The sequence below is a fragment of the Gekko japonicus genome, unplaced genomic scaffold, assembly GCF_001447785.1.
Source record: "Gekko japonicus isolate JY-2015 unplaced genomic scaffold, Gekko_japonicus_V1.1 scaffold542, whole genome shotgun sequence".
In the NCBI taxonomy this organism is placed as follows: domain Eukaryota; kingdom Metazoa; phylum Chordata; class Lepidosauria; order Squamata; family Gekkonidae; genus Gekko; species Gekko japonicus.
In genome coordinates this window covers 929,111-942,670 of record NW_015163104.1, presented here as the reverse complement: position 1 = coordinate 942,670, position 13,560 = coordinate 929,111, and the positions used below count along the sequence as shown (strand labels likewise).

The 13,560-nt window shown below is 49.5% G+C and overlaps 2 protein-coding genes across 2 annotated transcripts in view; one reads left to right on the top strand and one right to left on the bottom strand.

Annotated features, from left to right (window-relative positions):
- LOC107106595 overlaps positions 1–13,560 on the bottom strand; it is a 450,486-nt gene that overhangs the window by 37,569 nt on the left and 399,357 nt on the right.
- LOC107106580 overlaps positions 1–13,560 on the top strand; it is a 45,570-nt gene that overhangs the window by 4,721 nt on the left and 27,289 nt on the right. The gene's annotated exons all lie outside the window — the stretch shown is intronic.

The window sequence follows — 13,560 nt, the reverse complement described above, 5'->3', positions numbered from 1 at the left end:
TCATCTTCCTCCAAGGAATTCAGAGAGCATACCTGAGTCTCTTCACAACAACCTTGTGAGGTAGGTCAGGGTTGAGAGAGAGTGACTGGCCTAAGGTCACCCGCTGAGCTTCACAACTGGGTAGGGGCTTGGACTCAGGTCTCTGCATTCCTACTGCTTCCTTAAGGACATAAGAGAAGCCATGTTGGATCAGGCCAATGGCCCATCCAGTCCAACACTGTGTGTGTCACACAGGGGCCAAAAGCCAGGTGCCTTCTAACACTACAGCTGTTGGCAGAAAGTTCCAGGGGATTGACGACCTTTCTTCAGCACAGAAGTGTTAGATTGGCCAGGCTTTTGTGGGTTTTTTTTCCCCATCTGTTGCCTTGGGAGTCACCAAAGTACCTCCAGGTCAAGCCTCTTTTTCACTGAGGGATCAAGTAGGAGCACCCAGACAGCTCCCTTGACAGAGCATCTTTGTGAGCTGTACTCAATCAGTCTAGCACAGGAGTCTCCCAAGGTGGTGCCCAACTGGAGAGCCAGTTTGGTGTGGTAGTGGTTAGGAGCGTGGACCCTGGGAGAACCGGGTTTGATTTCCCCACTCCTCCACATGCAGCTGCTGGTGTGACCTTGGGTCAGTCACAAGTTCTTTCAGAGCTGTTCCCTCAAGGGCAGTTCTCGAGAGAGCTCTCTCAGCCCCACCTACCTCACAGGGTCTCTGTTGTGGGGAGGGGGAGGGAAAGGAGATTGTAAGCTGCTCTGAGACTCCTTTGGGTAGTGAAGGGTGGGGCCTAAATCCAATCTCCTCCTCCTCCTCCTTTCCTGGCACCTTTTCCCCATCTGTTGCCTTGGGAGTCACCTAAGTACCTCCAGGTCAAGCCTCTCTTTCACTGAGGGATCAAGTAGGGGCACCCAGACAGCTCCCTTGACTGCCAGCATCTTTGTGAGCTGTACCCAATCAGTCTAGCACAGGAGTCTCCCAAAGTGGTGCCCAACTGGAGAGCCAGTTTGGTGTGGTAGTGGTTAGGTGCAGATTTTTAGAAACATGGCTTGGGCAGCAGCTACCACCACCACAGCACAAGGATCTTCACTGTGTGGTGGACAATAAACTGCAGCAGCCCTGATGTTGTGGGTGGCTCTGCCTCCTGCAGCAGCAATTTTACAGCAGCCATTTTGGGGCTGTGCCCACCACGCTGTGACAGGATTCCAAAGATACCCACAGGCTCGAAAAAGGTTGGGGACCCCTAGTCTAACCCTTCATTTGAACAGTATAGAACTGGATTGTGTGAGAGTTAATTTCTCATCTGCTGTTGCCCCTAACCTGGCAACCTTTTAGTGGTTTTGCAAAACCAGACTCTGCATTCCTTGAGCATGTACGGAAGATTCTTATTGAAGCATTCACCTGATCCCCTTGCATGACGAGGTAGCATGATACAAATGTGGTGTAGTGACTAAGAGTCTCAGACGAGGATTCAGGAGCCGCACATACAAATCCCCACTTGGTCTGTGGTAGAACAGCTAGATTCTAGTCTTGTAGCACCATAGAGACCAACAGGGTATTTGAGGTATGAGCATTTGAGAGTCAAAGATCCCTTTGTGAGATACAAGACTGTCTGACTTGTATCTGATGAAGGGAGCTTTGAGTCTTGAAAATTCATACCCTGAGGACCTTGCTGGTCTCTAAGGTGCCCTGGACTCAAATTGAGCTGTAAATAAATCAAGTCAGCCTTCAAGCCCGCCTCTGAAATACCACAAAATTGTTTTCCTGGCTGGAGGCAAATTTAGCCTTGTGATTCTTAGGAAGCATTCAACAAGCAAAGTGTGAGACATAGCAGTGTTGTATGTGTAAATTTCTGGTTTCATCAGAAAAAGGAGAAATCTCTTTCTAGCACCTTTTTGTCCTACCTTTCCTCTAGGGAAGGGAGGGGTGCTTGTGTATGGGCATGGTTCTCCTCAGGGCCGGCTCACCCACTAGGCGAACTAGGCATTCGCCTAGAGCGCCGTGCCCTGGATGGGGCGCAGAACTGTGCCTCCCCGCCAAAAGCCCTCACACCATTGCTGCTCCCAGCCACGTGGTGTGGGGGGTTCGAAAGGGGAGCGCAAGGCGAGTGCTGCCGGTTTGGGGAGCCACTGCTCTCCCCTGCTCTGCCGCCGAAGCAGCTGCGTCCCCAGCCAGCCAGCCCTGCGTCCCCATCCCCGAGCATCGCCAGCTGCCCACAGCAGCTTCCTCAGCGGCAATGGTGCCTCTCGGACTGGCCTGCGAGGAATGGCCACAAAGCCGGGTGCTGCTGCTGGAGATGGAGGCCCTGCACCGCGAGGAGCACGCCCCACTGCACCGGTCCCAGCCAATGCTGATTTCTCTACACCTGCTACCCTTCAGCATATCACACCTAATCCAATCACCTAACTCATCTTGATGTAGATACAGCTAGAATGTGAGTCCATCTGTCCTATATATTGGAAAGTGGAGTGATTCCAGATGCCGAATGCCCTGGACTGAATCGAGACCTAGGTTTCCTGTCTCATTACCAATGCTGATTTCTCTACACCTGCTACCCTTCAGCATATCACACCTAATCCAATCACGCCTCCTATTGTTATTCACCTGCTATTGTCATTCAGCACCTGAAATCACTCTCCAAGATATAAGGGGGGATGGACTCACATTCTAGCTGTATCTGAAGAAGTGAGCAGTGACTCACGAAAGCTCCTCCCCTGCCACCAAATGTCATTAGTCTTTAAGGTGCGCCTGGACTCTTGTTCTTTTCTACTTCTACAGACAGACTAACACGGCTACCCCATCTTGATCCACCTCACTGGGTTGTTGTGAGGTTAAAACGGAGGAGGGGTTAATGTTGTAAGGCACTGTAGGTCCTCCTTGGGGAGAAAGTGGGGTATAAATGAAGTAAATAAATAATTTCAGAGGGTGGCCATGTTGGTCTGTGGTAGAACAGCTAGATTCTAGTCTTGTAGCACCATAGAGACCAACAGGGTATTTGAGGTATGGGCATTTGGGAGTCCAAGATCCCTTTGTGAGATACAAGACCATCTGAATTGTATCTGATGAAGGGAGCTTTGAGTCTTGAAAGTTCATACCCTGAGGACCTTGCTGGTCTCTAAGGTGCCCTGGACTCAAATTGAGCTGTAAATAAATCAAGTCAGCCTTCAAGCCCGCCTCTGAAATACCACAAAATTGTTTTCCTGGCTGGAGGCAAATTTAGCCTTGTGATTCTTAGGAAGCATTCAACAAGCAAAGTGTGAGACATAGCAGTGTTGTATGTGTAAATTTCTGGTTTCATCAGAAAAAGGAGAAATCTCTTTCTAGCACCTTTTTGTCCTACCTTTCTTCTGGGGAAGGGAGGGGTGCTTGTGTATGGGTATGGTTCTCCTCCCCTTCGTTTTACCCTCAGGAGCCCTGTGAGGTAGGCTAGGCTGACAGAGGAAATGACAGGCCTGTTAGCCAAACATCTGTTCCAGGTAAATTAATAGAAACTGTTAGTGAAGATAGAATTGTGAAGCACATAGAGCAGTGGTGGTGAACCGATGGCACGGATGCCAGAGGTGGCACTCAGAGCCCTCTCTGTGGGCACGCGTGCCATCGCCCCAGCCAGGCCCAGACCATCATTAAAGTGTCAAATTCTCTGCCAAATAATTTTAAATAAATGAAAGCATTTGGGATTGCTTTCCTTACTAAGTTTGGGTCATCTTAAGTTAATAATGTAGGAGTTGTTTTTTCTATAGTAAAACCTTAGTATTCAGGTTAAATTGCCGTGTTGGCACTTTGCGATCGATAAGTGGGTTTTGGGTCGCAGTTTGGGCACTCGGTCTCTAAAAGGTTTGCCATCTCTGACATAGAGAAACAACGTAGGGATGCCAGCTTCCTGGTGGGACCTGGGGATCCCCTAGATTAGAATTACAGCTCGTCGCCAAACTACACAGATCAGTTGCCCTGGAGATAATGGATGCTTTAGAAGGTGGACTCTGTGGCATTGGACCCTACTGTCCTCCCCAGGCTCTGCCCCCAGATCTCCAGGAGTTCCCCAGCCTGGTTCTGGCAACCCTACCCCCTCTAGCTCACCAGTGGCTGAAGGTGACCTGGCAACCCTAAACCCGCTGAGGGGAAATCAGCATGGCTTCTGCAAGGTGAAGTCCTGCCTCACCAACCTTTGGGAGCCAGTTTGGTGTAGTGATTAAGTGTGCGGACTCTAATCTGGGAGAACCGGGTTTGATTCCCCACTCCTCCACTTGCAGCTGATGGATGACCTTGGGCAAGCCATAGTTCTGACAAGAGCTGTCCTTGGAAAAAAAGAGCAGTTTGTGTCAGAGTTCTCTCAGCCCCACCCACCTCACAGGATGTCTGTTGTGGGGAGGGGGAAGGGAAAGGAGTTTGTAAGCCGCTTTGAGACACCTTGGGGTAGGGAAGGGTGGGGTATAAATCCAATCTCCTTCTCCTCTTTGAGAAAGTGAACCAAACATGTAGATAAAAGCGAGCCAGTTGTTACCCTATACTTGGACTTCCAAAAGGCTTCCGACAAGATACCTCACCAGACACTTGTGCGTTTCCCACCTTTGTAACCCCCTTTCTGCATTATGGCCTGCCGTGCCTCAGAGAGATCTGTTTGTTTGCATTGCTTTCCACTTCTGTAACCCTGAATTACAGAAAGTTATTAAATCACAATTAAAGTGGAGGTCTTTGCGGTCGAATTGAAATGTTTGTACCATGCTGTGTAATCCGCCTTGAGTCTCAGTGAGAAAGGTGGGCTAGACATGAGGTCAGTGGGTGTAAATCAGGGGCGGCCAAACTTGCTCCGCCTAACAGCCACATAGAATAAACGTCAGGTGTTTGAGAGGCGCAAGACATGAACAAATATCACACACACGTTTTTACTGAAAAATATGCAAATTTGCTTTTTATTAACGTTAAATTCGACTGTGTGAATGAGCCACATGCGGCTCCTGAGCTGCAATTTGGCCACCCCTGGTTTAGTTATTTTAGCTTCTAGAGAGAGTTCTGGCTTGACTTGATCTAGAAACCACTTATCCGTCCTTTTGGTGGTCCACAATATCTGTGACGTTCTTCAACACCACACTTCAAACGAACAAACTTTCTTCCTCTGAACTTTCTTCACTGTTCAGCTTTCACACCCATGCATAATAATAGGGAGTATCATAGCATGAATTCACTTGATCTTGGTCACCACAGACATATCCCTACCCTGAAGAATCTTTTCTGGCTCCTTCATGGCTCCACTTCCCAGTCAAAAAAAGGGCAGAAAAACACACCCCTGCATGAGAAAGGTGACAAAAAATGTAAATAAATAAAATACAAGGGCATACCAGGTCGTTGTTTTTGGTCCCTTGCCAAGGAGGGATGCCAGCCTCCAGGTGGGACCTGGGGATCCCCGGAATTACCGCTCATCGCCAGACTACAGAGATCAGTTCCCCTGCAGAAAATGGATGCTTTGGAGGGTGGACTCTCTGTGGCATTGGGCCCCACTGAGGTCCGGGCCTCTCCAGACTCCAACCCCCAAATCTCCAGAAATTTCCCAACCTGGATGTAGCAAACCGGGGGGACCTGTGGCAACCGTAGGCCGGCCGGCTTGGGGGGGGGGCAGCCTTATAAAACATTATTTTAATCCAAACTATGAAAAGCACAAGAAGCCCTGACATATCCTTGGCGGATGGTCATTCTCAGCCGTTTCTCTCCTCCACCCTTTTGTTGTTCAGTCGCACAGTCGAGTCCGACTCTTTGCGACCCCATGGATCATCTCCCGCCAGGCCCTCCTGTCTTCCGCCGTCCTCTGAAGTTGGCTCAATTTCGTGTTCATTGCATCGATGACACTGTCTAACCATCTCATCCTTTGCCGTCCCTGTCTTCTTTGACCTTCAATCTTTCCCAGCATCAGGGTCTTCTCCAGGGAGTGCTCCCTTCTCATTTGGTGGCCAAAGTATTTGAGCTTCAGTTTCATTATCTGGCCTTCCAGGGAACAGTCAGGGTTGATTTCTTTTAGGATTGACTGATTGGATCTTCTTGCAGTCCAAGGGACTCTCAAGAGTCTTCTCCAGCACCATAGTTCAAAAGAATCGATTCTTCGGCGCTCGGCCTTCCTTATAGTCCAACTCTCGCAGCCATACAGGACTACTGGGAATACTCTTCCTCCACCCTAACCACACACACCCCCAAAAAATCGAGAAAGTGGGGTTTAAATTTTTGTTAAACGCCCTTTCTGCGCACGCGTCGGACAGCCGCCGAAGTCCTCCGGGAGGCACCCCCGCATTTGCCTGGCAGCGCCCGCCCGCCTTGGAGGAGTTAAAACCATAGAGCCGCAAGTCCCTGCCGGAGAGGCGAGCTAGAATTGATGAGAGAGGAAGGCAGTAAACAGTCCGAGGCCCCTTCCTGCTCCTCGCCCCAGAAGCCTGGGAGGACCCGCTCTCTCGGTCTCTCCCCCCCCCTCCGGCTTTAAGACCACTTCAGTGCCCATTGAGGGATTTGTGCTCCGGAGGGGGGGCATCCTGGATCTCCAGCATCGGCTCGGGCTGCGGCTTCCCGGAGGCGCGGTGAGTGGAAGGCTCCGGGGCGATTGGTTTAATCCCTCGGCTGGGCTTTGTTATTTCGGGCTGCAAGACTCCAGGGTGGGAGCGGGCAGAGTTGGAGGAAAGGGGGACCTGACAGCCAGTCCAGCAGAGGAACTGGCAATGCAGATGACCGAGATCTTGACCAAGAAAACAAAAATAACCAGAACAAAGCACCGCTCGGGCGGCCTCTCCATTAATTATTTTATTGATTTGCAGCGATTGCATCCCGCCTTTTTGGCTCGGGGGGGGGGGGGGGGCACCCGAGGCGGCTTTACCATTTGGACCGCTCGATTCGAGTCCCCGAGCGCCGCCGAGACCCAAAAGAGTTTTGGGCTTCCCGAGAGCCAAAGCTCCCTTCGTCAGAAAACGTAGAAATGGAGATCGCGGAGTCCTTTTAATCCTAGTCAGAAGGTGGGAGGGGTGTCGGGAAGAAGGCTTGCAAAGGTACCTTTTGAGACAGGCGTGATGAAAATCATGTTTTTTTGAAGCCACTAGGATAAAATCCTCCCCCCCCTCCCAAGAAAAACAGAGCATTGAAACGCATTAAAAACAGAATTCAAATGAAGAGCAATATATATTTATTTATTTTTCTTGAAAAGCTTTGGGGTTTGGGATGGGTCACAATGCTCCCTCTAAACTGTGGGGTCTTGTGAGCAAAAACTCTACTTTGTGAGCTACTGACATTAAAGTTGTGAGCGAGCAATTTGGCTGCTGCGTAAATTAGCTTGCTCTGGAGCCATCCTTCCTGAGCTAAGGCAAAAATGTGTGAGCTGGAGGCTAAAACCTGTGAGCTAGCTCACACTAACTCAGCTTAGAGGGAACAAAGAATATAAAAAGAGCCCTGCTGGATCAGACCAGTGGTCCAGCATCCTGACTCACACAGTGGCCAGCCACTTCCTCTAGATGGCCAACAACAGGGCATGGAGGCCGAGGCCTTTCCCTGAGGTTGCCTCCTGGCTCTGGGATTCAGAGACTTTGTGCCTCTGAATGGGGAGGTTTCCCTCAGTCATCGTAGCTAGTAGCCAGTGACAGGCATCCTCCGTGAATCTATTTAATCCTCTTTTAAAGCTGTTTATTCCTGTGGCTACCGCTACATCCTCTGGCAAAGAATTCCACATTTTAATCCTCTCTGTCTTGCTATATTTTTAAAAAATCATTTTGGTCTTGTCTGCATTTCTACATTTCGGGCAAAAAGCAAAGAGCGCCCTATATTAAGTGTCGTTAAGTGCCGTCAAGTCCTTTCTGGTTTCTGGTGACCCTAAGAGTGCAGACCGAGGAATTAATTGAAATTGAAGCTATCCCTGCGGGTCTGCTCAAAATCTTGACGGATCAGACCAAAGGTTATCTGGGCTTTGCAGATTCCAGCAGATTAGCAGCGGCTCTCGATAGAGCCTGGAGACCTCCTGGGATTACAGCCATGGAGATCGGTTCCCCTGGAGAATATACCCTCCCTCGTCTCTACCCCCAGGTCTCCAGGAGTTTCCAAACCCACCTCTGGCAGTCCTAGCTGTGGAGTCAGTCACAGCACAGTGTAAAAGAGCTCTCTGGGTACCCTAGAAGCTAACCGATTCCTTGTTTTTTAAGCTTTCATGGGCTAGAACCCACTTCATCCGATGCATGAAGTGAACCCTCAGTTACCATATGTACACACAAGTGTAGGTGCGTGCACACAAATCGGGTATTTAAAAGTTAAAACATAAGTGCTCTGGTCTATGACATATTATAAGTCAAAAGGATAACAAGACACGGATGGGGACCTGAGGGTTGCCAACAACCCGGAGAGAGAGAAATGCCCCTTTAATAGAAGCTTAATGTGTGGAAAGGGATAGCTGAAGCTTTTCCTGGCACAGAGATTAATAACATCACCTGGTAAACGATATCCCATTAAACCTCTGTTAAAGGGACAGGACATTGTTTTCTAGATCTTAGACTGTTAATCTTGCACAAGTCTTTACCATCAGCAGGAGCCAGGTAGTCTGCGAGAAAGCGGCGTGAAAAATAGGGCTGAATCCTAGCAGAACGTAAAAAGAGTCTGCAGAGATGCAGTTTCTTCTTTAAATATTCAGTGTGTAAGTGTTCCGAGCCGACTCCCTCCGTCTGGGGCCTTGGTGCAAACAGCAGATCAAGAATCACCGGCAAAGGCTTCAGTGTAAGAGCCCCTGGGTTGCATACATCTCCAGTTAAAAAACTCGGGTAGCCTTGTGAAAACTGAGGTCTCGGAGAGCCGCTGTCCACAAGAGACCCTGCTGACCTTGTTGAGTGTAGTTCTCCCTGTGTGTTCAAGGCAGCAGTTGTATTGCCTGCAATAAACGGTTTACCTCTCTGTGAGTCTTCAAGCTGTAATGTCAGGCAGGCATCCTGGTAATTTTACATTGTCTCTCTCCCTCTTTTTTAAAAAAGAGCCCTCGTAGTAGTGGTTAGAGTGTCAAGCTAGGATTGGGGAGGCCCAGGTCTGAACCCCCACTCTGACATGGAAGCTCGCTGGGCCCAGTCACCCACTCTCAGCCTAGCCTACTCCACAGGGTTGTTGAGAGGATAAAATGGAGGAGAGGAGAGTGAGGTAAGCGGCTTTGGTTCCCCACTGGGGAGAAAGGCGGGGTCTAAATGAAGAAAAATAAATATATAAAAGTATACTTATTGTGAGTAGCGATTTAGCTAGTAGATCAAGATGGGTAGCCCTGTTAATCTGTCTGTCGCAGTAGAAAAGAGCAAGAATCCAGGAGCACCTTCAAGGCTAACAAAATCAATGGTGGGGGGGGGGGGGGAGCTTTCTTGAGTCACTGCTCACTTCTTCATATCTGAAGAAGTGAGCAGTGAATCACGAAAGCTCATACCCACCACAAATGCTGTTAGTCTTGAAGGTGCTCCTGGACTCTTGCTCTTTTCTACCAACTTAAAGCAAAAAGATCCTACTGAGCTGGTGAGCTCCCCCTCAATGGCAGCCTTCAAGTAGCAAATTCTGGGTTTCATTTTGAAAAATGGCAGGAGATCTCATCCTTTTAGATCCAGGCAGTTTTGTTAGGCTCTCCGAATGATGTAGAATAGCTACTGGATTGATTCTAAGATCCTGAATGGTTGCACAAAGGAGTATTGCCGCCCTTTGAAAACAGGCTCACTCCCATGTTGTTTCGCTTCAGTTCAACTGCATCTGAGCAATTGCTCTATTTGACAAAAGCGGACTCTTTATATAGACTCCTGAGAGACAAAAGAATTCCCGTAGAGCGGTTTGTTGACAGAATGGCGTAATGCGCGTTGGCACAGTGCACTTTCGAGACTGGATCTGTCCTTTTGTGTTTTCTCTCCGGTATATGGTAATTTTATATCTGGCTCATAAACATTTATCTTCTTTTAAAAAATCAATATTATATCAATATTGCATCTGCAAGAATTGGAGCTGAGAAAGTGACTTGCCTAGGGTGAGTTTGTAGCAGAGATGAGGTTTGAGCCAGTAAAACTCCCTGGACCATGGCTCAAATCCTGAGATCCTCTGCTGTGATCTTAGGGCTGCAAACTCTAGATTGGGAAATTCCTCGTGGAGCCTGGGGAGAGCAGAATTTGGGAAGAAGGGAATTCAGCAGCAGAGGTCATTTCGGGGGGGGGATCGCAGTTCCCCCGGGTGAGGAACGGGGGGCGGGGCACATGACAAAGCCCCGCCCCCTGCTTCCGGCCGCCCCGCTTCCGGCCCTCATTCAGCCAGGAGGAGGCAGGAGAAGAGGGAGGGTAAGTTGCTTCCTCCCTGCCTCTCCCCACCCCTGCCTGCCTGGGGCCAGGGAGGGCCTTTGCGGGGCTTCCTTGCACTCCCGCCGGCCTTGCAGGTCTACCGCCGGGCCCCTCATGGGGCTCGGCAGTGGAGCTGCAAGGCTGGCGGTGGCAGCCGGGACCGTTGGGGGCGGGGGGTGGGTGGGGGGTGGATTCTGTAGAGGGCAGCATTGGGCGGGGGGGGCAGAAGGACTCAGCAGGTATGTCATAGGTTCTACCCTCCAAAACTGCCATTTTCTCCAGGCGAAACTGATCTCTGTAGTCTGGAGAGTTGTAATTTTGGGAGACCCCCAGGCCCCACCTGGGGGTTGGCAACCCTGTGTGCACCAGCCTAATTCTTCCACAAACGGCATATATAGGAAAAGATGGCAGTGTTTTGCTTCAGGTTAATCTAACTGTTCCCCACACAGTCCTCCCCGAAATATTTATTCACAAATGATTACATCTGCAACACTGAAAATTATTAGCAGCAGAAAAGAGCGAGAGTCCAGTAGCACCTTAAAGGCTAACAAAATGAGCTCGTGGGCACTCCATGAAATTGCTGAGCGGTCGGGTTAGAATGGATAAAAGGAAGTACTTCTTCACCCAGAGAGTGATTCACACATGGAATTCACTGCCACAGGAGGTGGTGGTGGCTACAAGCATGGACGGCTTCAAGAGGGAATTAGATAAACATATGGAGCAGAGGTCCATCAGTGGCTATTAGCCATCAGGATCTCTCAGTCTGGGGCAAGTGATGCACTGTATTCTTGGTGCTTGGGGGGGGGGCAACAGTGGGAGGGCTTCTAGTGTCCTGGACCCGCTGCTGGGCCTCCTGGTGGCACCTGGTATTTTTGGCCACTGTGTGACACAGAGTGTTGGACTGGATGGGCCTTTGGCCTGATCCAACATTGGCTTCTCTTATGTTCTTATGTGTGGCAGGGGAGCTTTTGTGAGTCACTGCTCACTTCTTCAGATATCCACATATTTGAAGGACCATATAGAGGAGATGGTCCTTCAAGTATGCGGGTATCTGAAGAAGTGAGCAGTGACTCATGAAAGCTCTTCCCCTGCCACCAATTTTGTTAGTCTTTAAGGTTCTCCTGGCCTCTTGCTCTTTTCTGCCGCCACAGACAGACTAACATGGATACCCATCTTGATCTAAAATTATTAGGACCGCTATCAAAAGAAGATAAAATCCTCACTTTTCTGGATAAGGGTTGACTGAAAGATGGTGCGATGTCATCATGAGTAGAAGCACAAAATCACAAGCTACCTTCCCATCAGCATCCTAATATCCACGTCTGCTTCTTACCAGAGGAAGGGCTGTGGCTCAGTGGCAAAGCATCTGTTTAGCATGCAGAAGGTCCCAGGTTCAGTTCCCATCACCTCCAGTTGAAAGGATGAAGTAGAGCCAAGGGCCTAACTCAGTAAAAGGCAGGTTCATTTAGGGAAGGGGCCTTGGCTAAGTGGTAGAGCATCGGTCTTGAATGCCAAAGGTTCAAGGTTTCAGTCCCTCCCTGACATCCAAAAGGATCAGGCAGTTGGTGACGTGAAAGACCTCTCTCTACCCTGAGACCCTGGAGAGCCACTGCCAGTCATAAGAACGTAAGAGACGCCAATGTTGGATCAGGCCAAAGGCCCATCTAGTCCAACACTCTGTATCACACAGTGGCCAGAAATACCAGGTGCCATCAGGAGGTCCACCAGTGGGGCCAGGACATTAGAAGCCATCCCACTGTTGACCCCCCCCCCCAAGCACCAAGAAAACAGAGCATCACTTGCCCCAGAGTCCCTATCTATACCTTGTGGCTAATAGCCGCTGATGGACCTCTGCTCCATATGCTTATCTAATTCCCTTTGGAAGCCGTCCATGCTTGTAGCTGCCACCACTTCCTGTGGCAGTGAATTCCAAGTGTTAATCTCTCTTTGGGTGAAGAAGTACTTCCTTTTATCCGTTCTAACCTGACCGCTCAGCAATTTCATGGAGTGCCCACGAGTTCTTGTATTGTGAGAAAGGGAGAAAAGTACCTCTTTCTCTACCTGCTCTTTCCCATGCATAATCTTGTAAACCTCAGTCGCCACAGTTGGAGTAATCAATACTGGGCCTTGATGGACCAATGGTCTGATTTGGTATAAGACAGCTTCATGTGAAATACCTGGAGATTTTGGGGGGTGGTTCCAGGAGAGGGCGGGGTTTGGGGAGGGGAGGGGCCTCAGGAGGGTACAGTGCCACAGAGTCCACCCTCCAAAGCAGCGGTTTTCTCCGGGGGAGCTGATCTTGATCATCTAGAGAGCAATTGCAATAGCGGGAATTCTCCAGGTGCTTCTCCCTGAAACACTAGTTTTCTTCATGCAGGGGAAGTATTCTTTTTTTCTTTTCTTTTTCAACTGTGGGGCATTGAATCCAGTAAGCCATCATTTGCAGTCTGAACGAGCCGAGCCCAAATTCAGTTTGGCCACCTCAGTGGTGGTCAGTGTTCCCTCTTAGCTGAGTTAGCGTGAGCTAGCTCACAGCTTTTTAGCCTCCGGCTCACACATTTTTGCCTTAGCTCGGGAAGGATGGCTCCGGAGCAGACTAATTTATGCAGCAGCCAAACCGCTCGCTCACAACTTTAATGCCAGGAGCTCACAAAGTAGAATTTTTGTTCACAAGACTCCACAGCTTAGAGGGAGCATTGGTGGTGGTTTTACTATTTGTTCATTTTTGGTTTTGTAAACCGCCATGGATGTTTATTTGACAGAAGCAGAAGTTATTGAAATGAACAAAGGAGAGCTACGCCGCTGAAGGAGTATTTTCCCCCCTGGGTGGAGTGGTTTGGGTTGTTGTTGTTGTTTTTTTTTTAAGGAATAATAACCTGTTTCCAGTCTGTCTTGACATAGACATCTCTACCTAGAACATGGTGCCGGGGGGGGGGGGGGCACTAGGCAACACCTTTCTTGGTCCCCACCAAGTGTTTGAGAAAGTGGGTGGAGCCAGATAGGGTTTTTGCCCCACAAGGCTTCTGATGGGCCACTGGAGATTTGATTGGCTGTGCAGATTTTTTAAAATGTTGCTTCAGCAGCAACTGCCACCACAACACGAGGATTGTTACTGTGTAACTGAAGGTAAGCTGGAGCTGTCATTCTATGGCTGGCTCCGCCTCCTACGGCAGCCATTTTGTTAGTTCGAGATGGGCGGCCATGTTAGTCTGTCTGTAGCTGTAGAAAAGAGCAAGAGGCCAGAAGCACCTTCCAGACTAACAAGATTTGTAGCCATGTAGGAGC